Below are 10203 nucleotides of genomic sequence, written 5' to 3' on the forward strand. Positions count from 1 at the left end.
TTCATTACTTCTAAGAAACATTTTAGTAAGAAAATTCATTATTTTTCTAATATGTAGGAGGTCACCTGAATATACACATATTCTCTCTTTGACTACACACTCGTGAGCTGTGTATCCCTGCTTCACAACAGCCAGTGTACATGTTGGAGACAAAAAACAATCCCACACTAGATTGTCCCTGGGATCCTAATGTCAGTATTCAGTCTAGCTTAAAAGAAGGGGGCTATGGTTCCGCCCGTCTCCAGTCTGCTGCCGGGGGGGGGGGGGGCGAGTCCTCGATGGGCTACTTCGCTTCGGATCAGGGAAAGGAGGGATTCCTCTGTGCTGCTGCTGTGGCAAAACCAAAGATCGGGCTAAGTGCGTGTATTCAAGATGTTATTTTAATGATGGAAGTATTTGTATTTCATTTGTTTTCATTTGGATGAGTTCAGATCCACAACAGGGGGGGCTTACGGTAGGAAGGGATACAGCTACGGCCAAAAAGCTATTAATCGCGAATACTCTAATAACACTTTGTTATACTTCACCAACAGGTGCCATTTCATGATGCCCCTCTCTTTACGTCATGCGCCCATTTAATTAAGATTTGAGTAAAATTACCACAGATGATTTGGCAAAGTAATGACTGGGAATATGGCAGACTTTCGGCATGTCCCACATTGTCCTTTGGTCATCATGGAACTGAGGAAGTCTGAAAAATACTACATATAAAACAGTTTTAAATGAAATCCTTAATTAGTGGATTAGCGGAGGGGGGGGGGGGGCAGCTCAGACAGGGACAGGAGCAGACTCAATAGATGATCAGGAGAGCGAGCTCTGTCCTGGACTGTCCTCTGGAAACCATAGCGAAAGTAGGGAGAGAGGACGTAGATAAGCTGACATCCATCATGGACAACCTTCTCACCCCCTGACAGACACTGGGGGTGAGCGGGGGGTCCTGAGCAGCTCCCTCAGCAGCAGACTGATACCCCCCCCACTGCGTTGTGTAGTATCCTCATTAAAAGACTGCCCAAGCGCACAAATCAACGAGCTTCCAAATGACCCCGTGATCAATTGCAGAATGAAGAGTGATCTTTTGCATCGTCGTGGCGCGTATCGTGCTTGCTGGGAATAGTTGGTGGGTAAAAGTCCTTCATTGCAAAGTGAAAGGGGCTGGTAATTTTGAACAGATGACGTGCAGCCGGCAGTCGGAGCCCTTCAAGCAACACAGCCTGAGTCCTGGCGCCAGCCTCGGCAAGAAGCTGGCTGACCCTGCACCGCTTGGTCGGGTTAGGGGACTGGAACATCAATTTTGTGACGGGCAGAGTAACAGGGTTCGGCAACGTGTCTACCAAGGGGTAAGCTCTCCTCCCTGGCGCCATTATTATGCTGCAAAGCCATAACCGACTGAAAGGGCTTCTATTTTCCGTCCACTGGTCTCGTACAGCACCACCACAGGATCTGTTGGCTCACTTCTACCCTCTAGTGGGTCAAATAACCACCCGATGAGACGGCCCGACCGACACAGAGCCTCCCGGGTCAAGTCCAGTGTTAGTTGTTGCATGCTCAGATAGAAACGGTTTAACAACATATCTGTAATACTGAAATTGTGTGAAACCCATGCAAATAATAAACATTTCTCATTACAAATAAAAACAGAAGATTGCGGAATCATTTTCAAACAAATCTATCTAATGGCGTTTGATGCTAACGTTACGTTACTGACCCTCCTAAGAAGGAATATACCTCTAATGAGGGAGTGATCCCTGTCACTACGACCCCTAAGAGCGAATACCTTACTGCAGAGGATTGACCCCTGTCTTACGACCCTCTAAGAAAGGAATATACCTCACTGAGAGGATTGACCCCCTGTCATTACTGACCCTCTAGAAGGAATATTACCGCTACTGAGTGGATTGACCCCTGTCATACGGACTCTAAGAAGGAAATTACCTCTACTGAGTGCTTGTCCCTGTCATTAATGACCCTACTAAGCACGGAATATACCTCTACTGAGAGGATGGACCCCTGTCATTACTGACCCTCTAAGAATGATATGTCTATCGGCCGGGACTGCTAACTGGAACTTGAGAGGGAAAACTCATATACTTTAGTAAACTGACCATCAGCCATGAGGAGTCGTTTACCAAGATAATCCACTATCAACCACTTCCACAAACAGAGATTTGCTTTGTTATTGGAACTTCCTTGTTATTCCAAATGTAGTAAAGTATGGTGTAACGTTATGCTTGTAAATAAATTCCAGGCCAGCAAGATTGTCTAGAACATTTGATAACTTCACAGGGGGTAATTATCACTTTTATAATCACAAGTAAAGAATTTTAGTCCTCAACTAAACAAATACATTAGGGAAATATTCCAAAACAGTTCCTTTCTTCAGTCAAATTAGTGAACCATTCTCACCTTAAAGTATTATTAGGTTTCAAACCTTAGAACTTCGCGACCACCATGTCTTCTAGGTGCACAGGATGCTTTTCTTACAATAATGGAACTATTTCTCAAAATAAAGTCGAATAAGATTTAATTTTTTACCACCCATGCTATTGGCACATTCGGACACTTCAGACGTGACGAACTTCGGTGTCTTTTAATCGCGCTCGGCGCCCTAACGTAAGTAAATTTATTTATCCCATCAAAAAAATCTATGTAGGGAATTTTCGTGTATGTACAGGGACATTTACATTGTCTAATAGTATATGAAGGACTTTGATGAAGGAAATAGTAAGACTCTAAAAAGTTTATTTTTGCTGTATGCGTATTATTTAGCGTTAGCATGAGCTGTTGCATTTTCTGCTAGCTTAGACACGAAGTCTGTCCAGGGGGGGGGGGGGCAAGTTTTAGTAGTACGTATATGTTTATAAGGCCAGAACCATTCAAGTTTATCCATCTATTAGCTATCATATTACGGCATGTAAGCCCAGCAACAGGAACGTTTATCCATAATTAGCTATCATCGTACGGCATGAAGCCCAGCAACATCAAGTTTATCCATAAGAGCTATCATTTACTGCTGTAAGCCCAAGCAACTATCAAGTTTATCCATATAGTAGTTATATCTTACTGCATGTAAGCCCAGCACATCAAGTTTATCCATCTATTAGCTATCATCTTTTACTGCATGTGAGTAATATATTGTGTTAAAAGCCAAGCTAGGGTAAATGTGGTTATAACTTTATAGCTCCAATATAGGATATATTTTAAACTCGAATATAAGCTAGCTAGGCATATATATTAGCGAAAGATTGAATGTTATGGGGATGGTCAATGTTTGTAACTCAGCTAGCTTAGGCTTGGTCTTGGCTGAGGAAGATAAAAGAAAATGAGGTCCAGAAAGTACACGTACACTGCCCCTTTATGAAATGGACATAATGACAGAAGTTGTACTGTTTCAATGGCCTCGCAGCGGAAGTCTGGTTAGGGGGGCCAGGTTAGCTCGACGTTAGCCGCTGAGCAGTTAGCGGCGGATAAACCTAGGACTCCGTGCAGGACGTCACTGTGAGCGGACAGTTTGAGACACCTGGGACCGGCAGCTAACGTTAACCAAGATTTAGTATTATATTATTATTTAAAGATAGGTAACCCAGCAAGTTATCCTCAGAAGGAATGTTTTGGTAGGAACTAAAAGTTTACATCGTATGCTTCTCGGGATCAGCCAGCGCGAAGAAGCGACGTCTGTTATCCGATGGGCGGCGGGAGTTAGCTGCTTGCCGCATGACCGGCGTCATAGTCATTACATAAAGTGGGAAAAATGTCACCTTTATGATGGCGCTCAACATGCTCAAAATGCGTCGCCGACAAGAAATTTCTGCTCCTCGCAGCTGAGAGAAGCCAGCTTGCATTGAAAAGACCGACTTCCGGTACCTTTAGAACGCTCAGTCGACGAAAACAAGAAGGCAAAGTCGGTCTGTTGTGGAAGCACGGTAAAAGAGAAAGAAGCAGAGAAAGAAAAAGAGGGGAAGAGAAAAAAGAGAAACAGTAATAAAAACAAAGTAGGCGGTGTGTATGGAGGGTAAAAATGGTGAAAATGTGAGAGCGCGTAGATGCGAATGTGAGACACTGGTAGAAGATGATTTGAGAGCTTGTAGGAAAACCAATCTGCACCACTTTTTTTTGACAGGGAATGATAAGACACTGCAGAGGAGAGAAATAAAGAAACAGGAGTGAAGGAAGTGGAAGTTCTTGCCGACGTGAGACTGAGAGGCTTCACAGCAGGAGGCTGTGACGGCGAGGCCCAAGCTCTGGCAGCAAGAGACAAGGGTACTTCTCCCCTCACCCTGTAAATACTTAATATTTTCTTTTAAAGCAAGAAAATTTATTATGTTAGTGACATTAGCATGGTGAAAAGTAAACAAAAATTTCACTTTTTTCAGGTGCGGGGGGAGGGGTTTCACGGTGAGAGTTCTTTGTAGATATGATGGTGCATGTCCAGTGATACATTTTGTGGAGCATGAGGATTTGTAGTCGAATCCGGAACTGAAAACAGGGAGCCAGGTACCGGTACATGAGATAAACCAGCCAGCAAGTGACAGGCCAGGCGAGAGGAGGAGCACAGGTACACTGAGATAAACACAGTCCGCAGTAGACAGACAGGGTAGAGAGAGAGACAGGTACACTGAGATAAAAACAGTCAGCAGTAGAACAGACAGGTTAGAGAGAGAGAGACCGGAAACTGAGATAAACACAGTCAGCAGTAGACAGACAGGTAGAGGAGAGAGAGAAAGTACACTGAGAAAAACACAGTAAGCAGGAGACAGACAGGTAGAGAGAGAGACAGGTGACACTGAGATAAACACATCAGAGGTAGACAGACAGTAGAGTGAGAGAGACAGGTACACTGAGATAAAAACAGGCAGCGTAGAGGACAGTTAGAGAAGAGACAGGTACCTGAGATAAACACAGTCAGCAGTAGGACAGACAGGTAGAGAGAGAGACAGGTACATGAGATAACAAGTCAGCAGAGACAGACAGGTACGACCCCCCCGAGAGGACAGGTACCACCTGACGATCCCCACATAACCAACCACACAGTCGGCAGTAGACAGAAAGTAGAGGAGAGAGAGAGAACAGTACACTGAGATAAACACAGTCGCAGTAGACAGACAGGTAGAGAGGAGAGAGGACAGGCTACACTGAGATAAACCACAGTCAGCATTAGACAGACAGGTACGTAGGAGAGAGAGAGACAGGGTACACTGAGATAAACACAGGTCACGGAGACAGACAGGTAGGAGAGACAGACAGGTACATGAGAAAACCACAGTCAGCGTTAGACAGACAGGTAGAGAGGAGAGACAGGAAACTGAGATAAAACAGTCAGCAGTTAGACAGCCAGGTACGAGCGAGAGAGACAGGGTACACTGAGATAAACACAGAGTCAGCAGGAGGACAGACAGGTAGAGGAGAGGAGACCAGGTACCTGAGATAAACATAGTCGCAGTATACAGACAGGTAGAGCGAGAGACAGGTACACTGAGATAAACACAGTCAGAAGTAGACAGCAGGTAGAGAGAGACAGGTTACATGAGAACCACAGTAGCAGTAGACAGACAGGTAGAGAGAGAGAGGGACAGGTACACTGAGATAAACACAGCCGTGCAGTAGACAGACAGGTAGAGAGAGAGAGGACAGGTCCACTGAGATCAACCAGTCAGCGATACAGGCAGGTGAGAGAGAGGACAGGTACAGAGAAACACAGTCAGCAGTAGACAGACAGGTGGAGAGCGAGACCAGGTACACTGGGATAAACACAGCAGCAGTCGACAGACAGGTAGAGAGAGAGACAGGTACCACTGAGATTAAACACAGTCGCAGTAGACAGACAGGTAGAGAGCGAGACAGGTACACTGTAGAAAAAAAAGTACAGCAGCAGGACAGACAGGTAGTAGGAGAGAGAGAGACAGGTACCCACTGAGATAAACACAGTCAGCTAGCAGACAGACAGGTAGACGAGAGAGAGACAGGTACATGAATAACACAGTGCAGCAAGTAGTAAGACAGGTAGAGAGAAAGACAGGTACACTGAGATAAAACAAGTCACAGTAGTAGGAAGGTAGGAGAGGAGCAGACAGGTAACTGCGATAAACACAGCAGCAGTAGAAGACGTCGAGAGAGAGAGAACAGGTACACTGAGATAACCAGTCAGCGTAGAAGGACAGGTAGAGAGGAGCGACAGGGACACTGAGATAAACCACAGTCAGCAGTAGACAGACAGGTGAGAGAGACAGGTACAATGAGCATAAACACAGTCAGCAGTAGACAGGACAGGTAGAGAGAGAGAGACAGGTACACTGAGATAAACACAGCCGGCAGTAGACAGACAGTAGAGAGAGAGCGACAGGTACACTGAGATAAATAAAAGTACGCAGTAGAAGACAGGTAGAGAGAGAGACAGGTTTTACACGAGATAAACCAGTCAGCAGTAGACAGACAGGTAGGAGAGAGCGGTACACTGAGATAAACCACAGCGGCAGAGACAGAAGGGAGAGAGAGAGAGAGACAGGTACACTGAGTAAACCACAGTCAGCAGTAGACGGACAGGTAGAGAGAGACAGGTACACGGAGATAAACCAGACGGGCAGTAGACAGATAGGAGAGCAGAGAGAGACATGGTATACACTGAGATAAACACAGTCAGCAGTAGACAGAAAGGTCTAGAGAGAGATGAGAAGGTACACTGAGATAATAAACACAGTCAGCAGTAGAAGCCAGGAGAGAGAGAGAGACACCGGTACCCTGAGATAAACACCAGTCAGCAGAGACAGACAGGTTAGAGAGAGGGAGAGACAGTACCCTGAGATAACCAGTCATCAGATAGACAGGACAGGTAGAGAGGAGAGAACAGGTACATGAGATAAACACAGTCGCAGTAGACAGACAGGTAAGAGAGAAAGGTCACTGAGATAAACACAGTCAGCAGTAGGACAGACAGTAGAGAGAGAGGCCAGGTACATGAGAGAAAACACAGCCGGCAGGAGACAGAAAGGTAAGAGAGAGAACAGGTACACTGAGATAAACACAGTTCAGCAGTTAGACCAGACAGCGTAGCGGAGGAGAGACAGGTACACGAGATAAAATACAGTCAGCAGTAGACAGACAGGTAGAGAGAGAGACAGGTACACTGGGATACAACACAGTCAGCGTAGACCAGACAGGGTAGAGAGTAGCGACCGGTACACTGACGATAAACACACAGTCAGCAGTAGACAGGGACAGGTAGAGAGAGAGGACAGGTACACTGAGATAACACAGTCAGCAGCAGACAGACAGGTAGAGAGAGAGAGAGCAGGTACAATGAGATAAACACAGTCAGCAGCAGGACCGAACAGGTAGAGAGAGAGAGACAGGTTACACGGAGCCTCCGACGCCGCCACAGGACCACATCCTCAGACCTTCAATTAACAAGGATTCACAAACTAAATTAAAAGCGAGTATAAAGAACAACGGCAAAATGAAATAAAATACAACAAAACTCCTCTGTTAACAATCGCTGAACAGAGATATGCAATGGGGGATATCTCAAAACAAAAAAAATCCAAAAGAAATACCCACTTTCAACCAAATCCGAGTCAGGTGACCATTGAGTGGAATTGAACTGAGGTCGACATTTATAAGTGTGGAGACCACGAGAGGAACGTGTCTGTACACATGCATCCACGAGATGAAAACAGAATTACACTTCATAGTACATTGTTCCCAAATATGAAGACTTAAGAACAAAATATTCCAAGAAGCTGAAGAACATATACAGGCTTCACTACCTACCCTGGGACAAAAGATTCTTTTTATTAAGGGAAAGATTAAAAGCACGGCAATGGCTAGAAGAAGCTAAAAATATGTCAAAATAAATAGAGAATTTTAGAAGGAGCATTTTTATTTTTGTTTCAACGTACTTTGAGGAAATGCACATAATTTGTTAGTATCTACAACTTAGTCCTAAGTCTCTTGTTTATAGTATTATTATATCAGATGTATTTTACTCTTTATTACTGCTTGTTATGCTTTGGCAACACAGAGGATTTTTTTTGTCATGCACATAAAGAAACATGTAATTGAAACACTAGACATTGAGAGAGAATTTATTCCATTACAGGAGCAACAGTATGCCAAAGGAAATGGGGTTGACGGTAAGTATTTTGTAGTGTCCTGTAAGGGCAATTTAAAGATTTATCAACAATATTATTAAACAACCATAGACATGCCCTAGCCTAATGTGAAATTTTACTGTATTTCTAATAAGAAAGGTATGTACTTTGCAGCTGCCACACAGCAGGCAGATGAGGAAGAGGGAAAGGAAGACAAAGGATGGGTCAGAAGAAGGCGGCTTGGCTTGACCCAGACGTGCGTGGGAACATCTCAGGAAAGACCATAAACACAGCTACCCGTCGGATCCAGACTTCATTGAAGTGGGAGGTCATCCTGTGCTAAGAGGGCTCAAGCTCAGCAACACAACCTGAGGAGCATGCGTCCAGGGGGCCTTACATGTGAAGAAAGTCGGGGGTTCGCGACTGACCTCTACAGGAAGGCGCAGGCAGGGAACGTAGCCAGCGAGCTGTTCCGAAGTCATTGTCGGGAAATCATCAGTTTGACATCCACGGAGTGCCGCTGTGATGGGGGTCGAAGGATGGCCAAAGTTCCACCTGGATCAAGAAGCCGTTCACGGCGGCACAAGGGAGGGGGTCCTTCTCCGTTGCCGCCACCACATACATTCACATCCACTTAGCCACTGGATGTGAGTTCTTGGACACTTGAAGGCAGATTTCTTGGTTGTTAGGAGTTGTGGAGCACAGTGACCACTCCTTCTGGTTTCCAAGAAGGATGGAGGTTCAGGGTCTAAGGGAATCATACAGAGGGTGAAAGATCGAGGGGCTTTGTGGGACTGGGTTTAGGAAGAGGAAAGACGTGATACGGTGACCGCAGCTCGGCCCGCTTCCAGACTATTTCTACAAAAGAAACACCTGAGAAAAACACTGTCCCCCCGGTTTGTGAGCATGGGTGAATCATTGACCCAGATATGGAACTGAGCAAACCAGGTCATTAAGCAAGCCATCATGACTTATATTGAGTGTTTAGTCGAGAAGATTAACAATGCACCAAACGCCTTTCTGACTTGTCTGTTTCAAGTATATACAACCCCAACGAAGGGAACAAAAAAAATGAGGTCGCTAACCAAAAACCTCAAAAGCCCAAAAGGCCCCACTGTATGACGGAAGGGCCAAGTGTTGCGTGAGAAGGAGTATTTTGATAAGAGTGCTGCCAGAGGATGGGAATTAAAGAAACAGGCAGTGCAGGAAAGGAAGCTCTTGAAGAAGCTAAGGTACAAGCAGGCTTCACCAGGGATGCTCCGTCAGCCATTTAAAAAAACCGTGCCATCTTAAGGACACAAAAAAAAAACGTTCTCACTTAAACAAAGACTCAAAGAGTTCGCCATCGTAACGGAAGACGCCTCGTTCCCATCGTCCCCCAAACAGGCAGGCAGTAAGCACCTTGTGCCAGTTAACAGGGTGGCTACAGGTATTAACAAGTTCAATTTAAGACTTTTATAAGATTTTTAATATCAATTCTAAATGAATGTAGGACCAAATTTACGATGGAAAAACAAAGGAAATATACCAGTATCTTTCCAAGTAAACACAAAATTACCAGTTGGTAAAAGGACAATAATCCGGTTGAGTTTAGAACATTGATTAATGGTTAATCTGAAACATAACACAAAAATGTAATTGCTGTCCTAATTTATATTATTACAATATTTTCAGCACATTTGGGTCCCTTGAAACAAAAAATGTTATAACTCAAGTGAAATAACAAGTGAATATTAAAAAAAACACATGTTCCTTTTGAACAACAAAAATAATTAAATGCAATTCCGCGCTTTGAAATTGCAAAGACTCATTAGATTTTGTGCCTCAACAGAGACGAGAGAAAAGGAGGAGAGAGAGACCTCAGATGGATGGTTGACAGTTGTGTGAGGTTCAAATCTATTTGACGAGAGTAGACAGCAGTGTGTACGGTGTTTTGCCGGTCGTGGACAAAACTCCCATCCCGTCATTTGACCTGTATGAATTGTGTCTTGTCACGGTCCTCAGCCCCCCCATCACCCCAGCTCGGAGTGTTGGCGTACAGCCACAAACTGCTCGTAGGTCAGTTGGCATCGTTGGCTGTAGATTTCCCATCGTAACATCTAGCGTTGTAGCGTTGACATCG

At 44.7% G+C, this 10203-nt stretch overlaps 1 long non-coding RNA gene across 1 annotated transcript in view; it reads right to left on the reverse strand.

Moving 5' to 3' along the window:
* Positions 1-994: 994 nt before the first annotated feature.
* The window catches only part of LOC116697191 (uncharacterized), a 12923-nt gene continuing 3714 nt past the window's right edge, over positions 995-10203 (reverse strand). Inside the window, exons 2-3 of the long non-coding RNA XR_004333956.1 lie at positions 4351-4360; positions 995-1005 (exon numbers count right to left, since the gene is read on the reverse strand). This is a non-coding gene — a long non-coding RNA (uncharacterized LOC116697191). The remainder of the gene's footprint in view (positions 1006-4350; positions 4361-10203) is intronic.

The sequence above is a fragment of the Etheostoma spectabile genome, chromosome 10 (assembly GCF_008692095.1).
Source record: "Etheostoma spectabile isolate EspeVRDwgs_2016 chromosome 10, UIUC_Espe_1.0, whole genome shotgun sequence".
Taxonomy (NCBI): domain Eukaryota; kingdom Metazoa; phylum Chordata; class Actinopteri; order Perciformes; family Percidae; genus Etheostoma; species Etheostoma spectabile.